The sequence below is a fragment of the Patagioenas fasciata genome, chromosome 2 (genome assembly GCF_037038585.1).
Source record: "Patagioenas fasciata isolate bPatFas1 chromosome 2, bPatFas1.hap1, whole genome shotgun sequence".
NCBI lineage: Eukaryota > Metazoa > Chordata > Aves > Columbiformes > Columbidae > Patagioenas > Patagioenas fasciata.
In genome coordinates, this window is record NC_092521.1 from 94,622,166 (window position 1) to 94,635,796 (window position 13,631).

At 42.2% G+C, this 13,631-nt stretch overlaps 1 protein-coding gene across 8 annotated transcripts in view; it reads left to right on the top strand.

The window, feature by feature from the left end:
* PHACTR1 (phosphatase and actin regulator 1) overlaps positions 1–13,631 on the top strand; it is a 318,656-nt gene that overhangs the window by 163,635 nt on the left and 141,390 nt on the right. The window lies entirely within an intron of this gene.

The window sequence follows — 13,631 nt, forward strand, 5'->3', positions numbered from 1 at the left end:
TGTATTACTTCGCTTTGCTGGGTGGTTTTACATGTTACTTGGGATTGAAGGCAGTCGACTAAGGACTCCCTATTAACTGATGTAGTAGACCGATCTAATTTTTGAAGGGCAGGGAAAGGCTTTTTTGTTATAAACATGAATATGAAATTGTCATAATTTTCCGAGCTGAGGTTCTCAGTAGTTGTTGGCATTTCATTTTGCATCTTTTGTTGCAGAGATTGTTGTTGATGATGATGATGATGATTATTATTATTATTATTAACCAAAGCTGCCTTCGTTTGCTTTGTGCAACAGAACAAAATATTATTTGGGATGTGATGATCCTTTTGTCAACCACAGGTCTGCAGTTTAATGAAGTAGCTATGGTTTTGCTAATGTCTCTTTAGAATTAGCATCCTGATAGAGTGATTATAGTTTCCTTTGATTAAACTGCAGCTAAAGCTGAACGGAATTGCTTTTCATGTAAAGGGGGAAGATAGCCTGAGAAGCCTGGAAACCCACAGTGGGTTAAGCACTCTTACTGCTTATGCCACTACAGCACAGGGAAGAATCTAATAAATGCTGCACAAAATGTTGAGTGTTTTCTTTCCTCTTATGTGCTGCTGGTGACAGCAAGCCCCACAGATATTAAATGAAGGACTGTGTGCAGCAGCAGTAGGTACTTTACACTATTAGTGTGGTTTACTTATCCTTAAAAGCAAATTAAGCCATTTGTTTAAAAAAATGCTTTCCTAGATTAATTGAATTGACCTAAAACTCCTCTGCATCAACATCTTTTGCTGGGTTTTTTTTTGCAACCCTGTACTTTAAATCTTAGCACAGCAAGAAAAGAACATTGCTTTCCTCCCCTTTAATGCACATATGTGTGTGCATGGATGCTTACAAATATATAACTCCAGTTACTTGTACCTCTTAATGGACTCATAGGGGTATATTTAAGTACTTGTTTTCCTTTTTTATATTTGATTATTTGTCTTCAAACCATGAGATACTCTGAGTGGAGGATCCGCCTCTTGACAGGAGATACTCTGCTAACCCTAGAGAGGCAAAGAATAGAGCAGAGGGGCAGCAGGCTTCCAGAGCATCTGGTCAGTCCATTTTCACCCCCTTGTTCTGTGGGGCAGAGTTTTATTCCACCACATGCAGATAACTGTTATGGTCATCATTTCAAAAGGCTGTAATACTGGTACAGCCTTAATCCTTTCCTACTAGCATGCACACCTACAAGCTTCTTTCAGAAAGTGAAGAAGCTGTAGTCCTAACTACGCTGGTTGAGCACTCTGACTGGCTTCACTCTGACACATTTTTCAGGGTTGAAAACTGCCAGTATTTCCCTGGTTAGTACCTGTTCTAGGTCTTTTGGAGTTTAGAGGGAAAGGGTGATTAATGAACTGAAATGATGATATGATCATAATATCAGCAGAACAGATCAGGTAAAAACCTGTGACTAACCCATGTACGGAGAGACCTGTAGGAATCTCGAGATGTCTGTGCATCCTCACAGTTGCACAGTGTAAAGAGCACCCAGAAAGGGGACCTCTCACAGTATCACAGTATGTTTGGGATTGGAAGGGACCTCAAAAGATCATCTAGTCCAATCCCCCTGCCGGAGCAGGAATGCCTAGGTGAGGTCACACAAGAACATGTCCAGGTGGGTTTTGAATGTCTCCAGGGAAGGAGACTCCACAACCTCCCTGGGCAGCCTGTTCCAGTTCTGTCACCCTCACTGAGAAGAAGTTTCTTCTCAAATTTAAGTGGAACCTCTGGTGTTCCAGCTTGATCCCATTACCCCTTGTCCTATCGTTGTTTACCACCGAGAAGAGCCTGGCTCCATCCTCGTGGCACTTACCCTTTACATATTTGTAAACATTAATAAGGTCACCCCTCAGTCTCCTCCAAACTAAAGAGACCCAGCTCCCTCAGCCTTTCCTCATAAGGGAGCTACTCCACTCCCTTAATCATCTTTGTTGCCCTACGCTGGACCCTCTCCAGCAGTTCCCTGTCCTTCTTGAACTGAGGGGCCCAGAACTGGACACAGTATTCTAGATGGGGTCTCACCAGGGAGGAGTAGAGGGGAAGGAGGACCTCTCTCGATCTACTAACCACCCCCCTTCTAATACGCCCGAGGACCTCTCAGTACATTTTATTGGGAAATGCATATAACTTTGCAATGTGGACACCCCTACCCTCCTATTCAAACCTATATATAGTTTATACATGGTCTTGCAGACCTGAAATTGCACTGGTGAACCCAAAAGTACTGTGTGGGTTCTGTGATCTGAGCAATTATTATATTTGTTGGAACTGTGTACAAAGGCCAGGATTCGGTCCTTATAGCATAGGCAAGCCCGTGGGGTACATTGCTTTAATGCTGAAATGTCCTCCAAATCTGGTTACGAGTCCTGGATTCCAGTCATCATCCTACTTTGAATTCTTATTGTATTAATACTACTGCACTAGCAGAATCGGAGAAGGAAAATTCATGCTGAAACAGAGGGAAATCCTTCAAAGACCACTTACTTACTAGTCTAGCAAAAGACAAGACTAGGAGAATAGCAGAAGACATAGCCGTGAAACTGAAGGAAAATATGGAGGCAGGTGCCGAGTCGTATTAAATTTTAGAAGGGAGGTCATGTAATTTGGAGAGAAGTTGGTGAAGGAGTTTGGACATGCAGATGGGCTCACTGAAGTAAGGACAAAAGGAGTTGATGTGGATGCAGCACTTTCCTAAGGTAAAAAATAAGAAGTGGGAAGCTCAAAGAGAAGCTGGAGGTTACAGTAATGCAGATGGAAGTGGGAGATGCTTTAGCCATTGAACTGAAAGGAATTGATGTATTTAATTATAATTTAGCTGGAAAATAGAAAACAGAGAGCAGGGTGTATAAAGCACCAACATAAAGAATTGGGGTGGCAGAACAGCAGAAATGGTGTTGGAAATGGAGAAGTAGTGAAACTATATATGAGGGAAGAATGAGGCGTGTGGTTTCATCCTGTGACATTTGAGAGGCCACGGGACATCCAGGACAGGATGCTAGAGAGGCAATCAGACATGGTAGACTGAACCAAGAGGAAGAAGTCAAGTGTAGAAAGATGTGAGTCACCTCCAGCGATAAAAGAGCAATGAGGGCTGAGCCCTGAATGCTGCCAGAGTAGGACTGTGAGGGAGATGTTGGGAGGATCAGGATAGTGGAGAGTTGCAAAAGTCCCAAGAACAGACAGACAAGATGTGAGGAGACAACACAAGTGGAAGTATTTTGGAAGAGCTATAAGTATGAAGGGGAATGAAAATACCTTCTGAACTTAAATGTGGTAAAGTGACTGATAAGCTTGTAAAGCCAAAGGAGCCAGAACTACAAGAGATCCAGGTGGGCTGGGACTGTGCGATGCTAAACATCTCCTGGTATGTACAAAGCACTTCTCAATGTACTGATTTCAGTGGCCTCTGGGTGGGTTGTGGCGGTGCTGGGTCATAGCAGATGGCATGACTGATGAGCAAGGGAACAGCAGCTAGAGGAAAAAGTACAGGGAGAAGAGATTGTGCTGGGTGTTATTTAATGTATTCATACACTAAAACCTGACTGCAATCTTCAGTCTCCTGCACAAGTCTGAGCCTGGATCTGGACTATGGTTTAGATGCATCTCTAGTGTGGCTAGAAAGAACTGCAGGGGTGTCAAAGACACCAAGAAATAACCTAACATAAAGAGCGGGTGCAGCAACTGAAGTGGGATGCTTTTGATTTTTATAGAGAGGATCTGACAAGTCAACTTAAGTGGAAAGCAGTTATTTAATAGTGTATTGGAAGAGAGGGGCTGCACAGCAAGAAGGGGTTTGCATCGGAGTGACACATGAGGGTTCCTAGCTCAGTTCCCACCGCTGCAGAGGATCTCTGGGCAACTTCATATGTGTCCATCTGTGTATCACTCCGTGTGTAAGTTCCATGTCTGTAAAACTGAGATAATGGGATTTCCTTTCACCTACTTGCTGGTCTGTAAATAGATTATGAGTCCTTTGGGTGGCAGGGGGAGGCTGTCTCTTACCATTTGCATTCCTTGTGCCAGGGACTGCAGGCTCCAGGTTTTTTGGGTCTGTAGGTACAAGTGTAGTGGAAATATAAATAGTATTAAGAATAAATATACCCCAAAAGGTTTCATTCAGAGCTCAATCTCAGTCTGCCTGTTATACACTCCTATACTTCAGGGTTCTGCTGCTTAAGCAAAAATGATTTTTAATCTTATATATGCATGAAAATTAGCATGGACTGAGATACTGTTGCTGTAGGAATTCCATACTTGTTTTTCTTCTGCCGTCTCTTTCTAGCTTTTCCAGATAAACTTCTTTTGCAAATGAAAAGGGGGATCTGGAGGGGTTGGGGCAGGGGGTATATATGAGTGAGATTCCCACCTGGAATTGAACACTCTTATTTTTTTCAACTGGGAACTTTGAGAACATTTACTTTATCATCACTTAAGAGATTGTCTCTGAAGTGATTATTTTGCTTCCCACAAAAGTAATTATTAAATGTAATAGTTATCTTCTAGACAAGCCATAAGCCCTGCAAGAGCCGTGTATAAAAATGTTTTCCTCCACTAATTCTCACATTATTTCAAATGGTACCTGGTCTTCTATTTCCATCTCTAGAGTGCACACAGTATGTGGCTATGAGGCATTGCAGTCATTTACAATTGTATTTGTTAAAAATCCTAAAATATTTTGGAGGAAAAAATTAGACTACACAGAATAGAAAAGCTGGCAAAAAAAACCAGCATACCTGGTCCTGCTGTGAAGTGTGGGAAGCTGAAAAACGTTTGAGGTTTCAACAGCTGATATAATTATTCAATGTGTGCCTTTAGTCTCTGAGGGATAGTTACCTTAAAGAAAGGTGGGGGGAAAGCACAGGCTTACATTGCATAGTGAAATATGTCTCCTTGACAGCACAGATCATAAAATAAAACTGGTTTATTTTTGCCGGTTGAACTCTGTGCTGTTTGATTGGGCTGAATACAGTGCTGTGCCAGAGACAGTTCATGAGGCCAAGCAAAAATATTGCACATCCCAACAGGCTGCCGGGGAGCCTGGTGGGACACTTTGCTCCCACCAGTGTCGCTTTCTGCTTGGGAAGATAACAGCCCAGGCTGAGAATAAATGTGCCTTTTCAGGAAGAAGGTGTGATCCTTATTCATGGTAACTACCAGATGGCAAAATCCCAAGGCGGGCAGGACACAATGGTTTACTCCCTTACCAGAGAGCGAGAAGGGCAGAGTCCCAGCGACCTGCTCCCGTCAGTGTGTCTTGCACCTTAGGGGACTGACAGAACCTCATCAGCTACCTGTGGTTTTGTCCTGAGATCAGAGAGAATAATGGGGCTGTACTGAGCTGGGGTGGCTGCATGGGCTGCAGGCAAGGAGGAGAGGGGGGAGGAAGAAAAGAGGAAGAAGAAGGTCAATTTAGGCTCTGACAGGGCGTATCTCTGGCTTACATGCTGAGACTAGCAAATGCAAACAGCTGACTGGTGAGATGTGAGGCTTTCCTTGAATACTAGAATTTATATCAGTTGGCTAGTCTGCGGTAAAAGGAAAGAAAAGGGATAGGGAGAGAGAGATCACATCTTCTACCTTTAAGTCCCAAAATAAAGCTAAAAGAAACACCATTTAGCCTGCAGTAAGTCATTAACTGCTCATGTGCATCTCTGTAGCGACAAGCTCGTGTCCTGCTAAACTGCCTGTCGGAGAAACTGCTGGCCACAAAATAAGCCGGTTGTGCACCATTCTGGACCAGGCTGCCCTGGCAGTGGGAAGTTCATGGCCAGGCTTGCAGAGGCTGTCACTCAGCAGAGCTCTGGACTTGCTTTGAAAAGCCCCGGAAGATGCCTTGGCCAAAACTGCAATATAATCTACATTATTGACTGACACTGTAGGAACATTATAGGTAGTAAGCAAGGTCTTCACTTTGGTAAATTAGATAGTATGGGGGGGAAAAGGTGTACGCAAGACTGAGTCCAGCTTATGCAAGCAAATGTCTAAATCCCTTGTTTTCCAGTGAAAACTCCTGCGTCCTTACCAGAGAAATGTTAGCCACCTTTTTCCAGGAATTCTGTATGTCTGTGTCACTGATTTGAGGAGTTTAGGAACAAAAACAACAAAAATGACAGAACTGGTCACAATGGCTCGGCACCCTCTCATTTTTATTACACATTGTTGACATAAGAACACTGATAAGAGACCACACCAATTCTTTTGGTCTTCAGAGGGCAGATGGCCAGCCTGTTCCAATCCTGTCTCCTCTCACTGATTTCTCTCCTTTTCAGTGTGATAATTCAGTTGTCATCTTTTGATAGCATCTCACCATCCTGCTCTCTCTCTCTCTATTCTGAAAATCAAGATTAAAGTGTTGAGATATGTAATCCTCTTAAATGCAAAGACTGGGGCAACACTGAAAACATGACGCAAAATGTTCTTTGTGGGGAGTTCAAAAATGCTCTGCTCTAAGGATATGTTGTCATCTTGAGTAGTGTGACTAGTTTTGATTCTTCTGTATCAAACTGGATACATCAGATACACAATACAGAACTGTTTGATAAACCATAAAAGTCTCCAAATTTTCCATGTGTTAAGGGGGGAGACAGTGCATAAAAAGGGGCAAGATGCAAAAGATGGCATAGATCATGGAGGAGAAGGTTCTCTTCTCACTCTGTTATTACCAGAGCACTTGAAAACATCTGATATTGACCTGGCTGAACAAGCTTGGCTTTCTCTGCCATTTTGCATCATCCCTACATCCTATTTTGAGCTTTGATCCCCGCCCAGAGGGGCAGTTAGTTTCCATTTCTGTGTTTTGTCTTTTCTGAGTAGTTTCCTTCCTTGCTTAGAGATGTTTCTCTTAGAGGATGGTTGGCATAGCTGGCCTGTTTCTTTTATAAAACTCAAGGTTCATAAGTAGAAAATGAGACGTATGGAAGTACTTTATTTTACATCCATTATTGGAATTTTATTCATTAATATCGTCATTGCCAGTCAGAGCTAAGCAGCAGAAAAATACTGGGTATGTAGGGAAGAGATCAGAAGAGATAATCTGATTCAGTATTTTGCCATGTGACGTCTCTTCTTTTTGTCTCTTTTTGTTTCACTTTTTCTTTCTTTAGTTTGAAATCAGTACTACTTGTATCAGTTTGTGTCATTATAATACCTTCTGCCTCTATTTAGAAAGAAGAGTCAATATTGTATCATTAAAAGCATTGAGAGTTCATTTATGGGCTTCTTGACCAATGAGCAAAAACTATCCTTCTGAGTATACTGCTAGATATGTAACGTTATCATTCATTGCTGGTACCTCAGCAAGAGACATTCTCCATTAATGTTTGTATTGTAAGAATTTATTTCTTGATTCATTTCAGTGGCTGGTAGTAAATGCATAGCTATTCCTTTGCATCTTCTAATATTGTCTTTTTTGTAATCAGACAATACTGAATTTGGCTTCCTGCTGTTGTCACTTTATTCAGTCCCCAATTAGCCAGAACGTAATTTCAGGAGCACAGTGTACGTCTGCGTGGTACCACCTTGTTAAGAGTCTGCCGGGATGGCTGAAATTAATGGGATGTGTTTGTAGTCTGTTCAATCCATCATGCCAGGTCTCACGCATCTTCCCAAAGCTGTTGGCCAAAATCCAGCGTCAGGGCACCAGGGCAGCTGAAGGGCAGCACCAGAGTGCAGAGTGGTTAAGCCAGCCCTGGCTGCATGTTCCAATGGCTTTCTTTAGAAACTGGAGGATACTGTGATGTTTGCTGTTATCTAGGTAGATGCTGCAAAGAGGTGAAGTCGGGACATACTTGGATGCCCCATTTTTCCATTGTGACTTGCATGCTTCTTGGAAAGTAATGATGTTCTTGTCATGCCTATGAGCTGGAAAACTGTCCTCTTGCCGGTTTTTGGCTCATGTGGAATGACATGAATCTTCACTGGTCTATTGCTTTTAGTCTGCCTCAGGAAGGACTGAGTGGAGAGGAATAAGGTAATGTCTGATCTTGTCACTGTCATCTCTCTTTGACTTTCCTGGCTTTGGATCCAGCTTGCTGAAGATGAGGCAGGTCTAGCAGAACCCCTGCCTTTGGGTGACATTCTCAGACTCAAAAGAAGATGAATTAATTGCAGTTGCTCTGAAAAACAATGAACACAGTGTGATTTAAATCAAAGATAAAATCAGTCATTATGAAACCACCTGCTGTAACTTCTTGGAACTGCTAGATGTATCATTTTGTCCCAGTTATGCCCATGCCACCCTGTCATAATGTCCAGCAGCCACCATGAAGATGTGCTGTTGTGAGAGATCCAGCATTGTTCCTTCCATAGATAGTGGAAGTTTTAAGGGTTTGAAAATATGGCTCAGGAGTAAAAACCAAACAATTCCCAGCTTTTTTATTGTTCCCCAAGAAAAGTAAAATTGCATCAAAAATCTCCGAAGAAGAGGGCAGGTTTCTGGGTATGTATGCTTTATAGCATACTAGTCAGGACATGGACCAGGAGTGAGAGACATGCGTCCTCTAAAACCTTGGCTTGTGTAAGTGAGATTAGTGTCGCACCCATTTCTTTGCACATAACTTGGAGAGGTTTTCAATCTCAGCTGTCTACTATATCAGCCAAGCCTAAGGGTTGCAATGTAAAACTTACAGCATTTTGTGAAGAGAGGGCCCAGTACATCTGTTAGTTGGAACATTTTTGAAAGGATATAAGGTGTACTTCAAGTCTTCTCTTTCTTTTCTCCCACCCTGAGTGGTGCAGCCCAAGACTAGGATGACAGGCTTAGTACTGCAGTTCAGCAGATGCCTTCCCCATCACTACTTAAGGGAAGGATCTTGCCCTCTGTCATCTTCTTTATGACATTTTTTAGGCCATTAGTCTAATGGCTTTGTGCAAGAGGAGTACGGGGAATAAAATTAAAATTGATCCAATTATTTAATTTATCTTGGGAGATTTTGGTAGCAGAGAATGATTTTTATTTCACCTTGCTTCCTAGGAGAAGTTGATTACCTGTTTGAAAAAACAGAGAGTGGTAGAATTTTAAATCTTTCCTCATAAAGCTCTGGAAGCACAGAATTATAATGATGGTAACACTGAGAATATCGTGTCATTTCAAGAAAGATATGTCTAGGTTTTGTTAGAAAGAACTGATAACAATATTCTTTATCTTCAGCAGTGGGTTGAGGGATGTACAGCTGCAACAGGAATACCATTGTCCTGAATATTAGTTATCCTTTCATCACATTCAAGAAGCCACAGATGAAAATGTCAGTAAGCAAATGCTGGTATTTGGGATCTTAAGATAAATAGTTAGAATAATCATTAACTACATCCTGACAAAAGAACCAGGCCTGGAGATGCCACTGTGGTCTAGTGCATCCACAGCCCATGTATTAGCAAGCTTCTCTGAAGTATTGGGTATCCATATATTCACATCCACATGGACCACATCCACGGTCCCTAATGTCGACAGCCCATGTCATAAGGATTATGGCACTGCCTTTCTCTCTCTTTACACACCCATTGGGTGCAGCTGCTGTGATATTTCCAATATTAAGATACTCTAATGCAGCATGTGCGCGGCTCCAATGTGTTGTTTATTTTTTTAACATGGAGACTTTGTCAACCTTGCTTTTGGTGAAGTAAATAAATAAATAAAATCAGTAGAAAAGATATTCTTTCTATATCAGCTGAAATTGAACTGATATAAAGAGTATGTGTCATGCTGCTATTGAGCTTTATAGCATATCTTTCTCATTTTGCTTTCCAATCTGCCTAAAATGTTAACGCTGCTAAAAGTTCAGATGCTCAGACTGAGCAGTCAGCAGTGCAAATGCACAGACATGTGGGTGGATGGATGGATGGATGGATGGATGGATGGATGGATGAAACTATTTGAACCAGAAGTTGAACCAGTATTGAAAGACCTCTCCCCTTTCCTCATCCCATGCACCAGCAAAACAGGATGGTCTCCTTATGCTAGCACAGTGGTTTTATTGAATAAACACCTTAGAAATTTAGGTTCAGCGTGAATGAAAAGCCAAGTGCAGAGGCTTGTCTAGAACTTCAGCTGTTTGAATCTTAATTATACCGTCTTGAGAAATAGAAGAGTGAGATGAGTAAAGCTTTCATTAAAATTTACAGCCCCAAAGTAACTGTCTGCTGGTTTATAGCCATCAGGGTGAGGGGTTGTCTTCTAGCAGTCTGCTGTGACACTTAAGATGGGATTTGCTGCCTGCTCCAGCATCTGAATTGAGAAGAGCAATTTCTAATTGTCTCCTCTCTATGGCTGCCAGTCTTTGACTCCTCTAGCAGCCGTCAGAGAGAATTAGCCATGATACCTAAATGGGAACATAAGGAATCTGTTATGTAGCTTCCCTTCCGAGTTCCCCCTCCTAAGTGGCATGTACAAACAAGCTAGAATTCAGGACATATTTTCTTTTCTCTTTCTTGTCTGCCTTATTAAAATAAGGTTAGCATTTTGTCTGACTCTAGGAAAGTACTCAAGTTATTAATGTGGGCTTGGCTTTCTATACATTTTTGTCATCCCAGTCAAACATCATTTTCCTTATGAACTTGTGCTGTGTGTGGAAATGCATAAGCCTAAAAGAAAATAGGGGGATCCTGTAGTTCCAGTGAACTGATCATTCTTTCTCCTTTTCATCTCAAGTTGGCAGAACAGCCAGTTCACTAAGCAGCAAGACAAGCGTCAGTTCACCAACACATTTTCTGGCATTGCATAGAGGATCAATAAAGATGCTTTTGGGCTATATTTTTATTCGGGGTTGGTTTTGTTTGTTTGTTTTTCTTTCCCTCAGCCTTCTTTGGACATTGGGCCCTGTGTGCTAAATAAAAAAAAAAACAAAAAAAAAAAACAAACAAAAAAAACCCAAACAAACAAACAAAAAAAACCAAACAAACCAACCAAACAAAAAAAACCCCACCATAATTGCAAGCCTATATGAAGATGGGTGGTAGTTTTAGAAGTCAGCTGTTCTGAAAATACAGAACAGCTGTGTTTAGCAGACAATTGAAGGTGTTGTTCTTTACCTGCTATGGATTCATTTGTTTCATAATTTTGCGTCATTATTATTGTATACGTTGTATAGCCAGCTCATTTTTATATGTTTGTGTTTAAGTACCAGCAAGCATATCTGTTTCGTTTCTTGTTTTTTCCCTTTGTAGCAAAATGCTTGGGAGATTTGTCATTCTGAGCACCATCACAAACCTTGTAAAGCTTGAGGTACTCAGCCAGATGATGTGGCTTAGGCCAGTCTCTGACTTGCGAACTCAGATCAAATACGATTTAAGTAAAGAGATTTTTGAAAATAAGGTTTGAGTGGCAAAGACTCCAGTTTGGTTGGAAGAGCATATGTGCAAGTTTGACATTTGGCTTGGCAGAAGGGGATCTGTAACACTTGTAGGAGATATATCTTGTAGGAGATATTTTGCCCAAAACTGATCAGTACTTGAAACTGAGAACACTCTTCCCTGTTGGCTGTATCTATAGAGGCAATTTATATTGTCAAAAATGCTCAGAAGGTCTTATGTTGTAGTTGTTGTGGCTTTTGGTTTGGTTTTATCTGCTTGGTAGAAGAATCATGATAACTTTGAGAGGAAACTTTCAGCATTTAGGGAAGTCAGATTTCATCAGTTTGTTGCATTCTCCAGTGCCAGCAGTGAATGGGTTAAAAAAGAAAAAAAGAAAAAGGTAATTTTGTTTGAATTGTAAGAGATGTCAGATTTTGCTTGGGTTTTATCCCCCTTCTGTATTGAAATGAAATTCTCATGCAGATGCTGTCACGGAGGCACCCCGAAGCTAGTTCAAGGGACAACAGGGTCCAAAACAACTTCTATTAAACCGGTGAGAAACAGGGTTTTAGCACTCCAAAAGTGACTTAAATATAGGTTCGGGTATCAGTTGAGGAAAATTATTAAGGGGCAGCAACTAATACAACAGGAGGTCCACAGTGTGCATGCACGTGGCTTCACCCAAAACAATGCTGGAACTGCCCCTGAGTCCCAGAGGAGTACACACTTGCCTGAACACGGTGCGGGATTATTCTTAGAGATATAGGTACTCGTAGTGAGTACAAAAAGTGTACGCTCGCGATTGTGTGAGGGTAAATTTATAATACACTTGCAATCCTGCGAGGGTTAATTTACTTACATGTGCAAATATGCACGGAATACTACACCTGCTTTTAAGGAAGCATGGGAGGAAAATACACTCGCGATTGTGCGAGGAAATAATTTAAAGTACGCGTGCAAATGTGCACGGAATAAAGTTACACTCGCGATCCTGCGAGGAAATAATTTAAAGTACGCGTGCAAATGTGCACGGAATATAAATACACTTGCGATTGTGCGAGGAAATAATTGTATACGTGCTTGTGTTAAGCACGGGAAGTTACACGTGCATATGTGCACGGAAAGGATAAATATACTGGCAATCTTGTGAGAAGTTTTAATCACACACGTGGCGGCAAGGCAAGCGGAGTCTCCATCCGGGGAGGGGGGCTCTCGGCGGCAGCATCTTCAGCTCACGCTCCGAGAGACCGGAGACAATGGGCCCAGTCTCGACGAGAGAGTCCCGTTTTTATACTGGCTGATCAGACCTGACTGTAGGCATTCTAGAAGCATCTCTGCACCCCCACACTGTGTGTGGGGTGCCCCTGAAGCCTCCAAACATCCCCCACAGTGAGCACAGGTGCCCAGCGACTCACTGGCGCCTTGGCAATCCCTTCTCCTAATGGCCCTGGCCAGGGTGCTCTGGATCAAACAAAAGAAGCTGTTAGCCTCAAGTAGCAGAGAGAGGGAGATGTGCCTACTCCTTCCATGATGAAGGAGGGAGGGAGAGAAAGGGGGGTTTGCATTCTGCCACAGATGCATATCACAGTTACCTTCACAATGACGTGAAATGAACTTTGCTGCCGATGTCATGGTCCAGTGGCTCCATATTGGCAGACCCCATGGTGCTGCTGGGGCGCTCCACTCGTGTTTGCAGCTCACAATGCACCACTGGTTCCTCTCTCAGGGGTCGTTCCTATCAGTACAGAGGAAAGCAGACATTGAGACCACGTGCTGTAATATCTTCTCTGCCAATTTCTTTTTCCGTAGGTGAATTTTAGCATGGTGGAAAGGTCCCTTCTACAACTTTGGCTGATAAAGTGCTCTGACATCAGGAAGAAGGCATGTTTTAGTGTGCAACCAGCATGTCTGAACCCCGTGTGAGAAGGACCACACATAATGCAGTTCATCTCCCCTCACTCCTCCTGCTCATCTCATTAGTTAGAAGCAAAGAGCAGAGAGCCATATTTTACCCTCATTTGCAAAGTTCTGGTAGCTCCAAGGACAAAATACATCCCTAATTCCCAAGATGGTCCTCCAGTCACTACATGGCTTGGGTGAGGCAATCCTAACCCTTGTGATCTTTGCTGTTCACTTTGGTATGGTCAGGATTTCATTCATTTCTCTCTGCTAACATTATTACCATGTATAAAGCTGCTGAAACTATTTCAGTAGCTTTTTCAATGAGCATGTTTTCTTGGCTCCCTGTAGGGTTTTTTTTCCCTCTTAGCTCTGATCTAAACTCTTTCTCATTTTCTGAGGTATTTCTG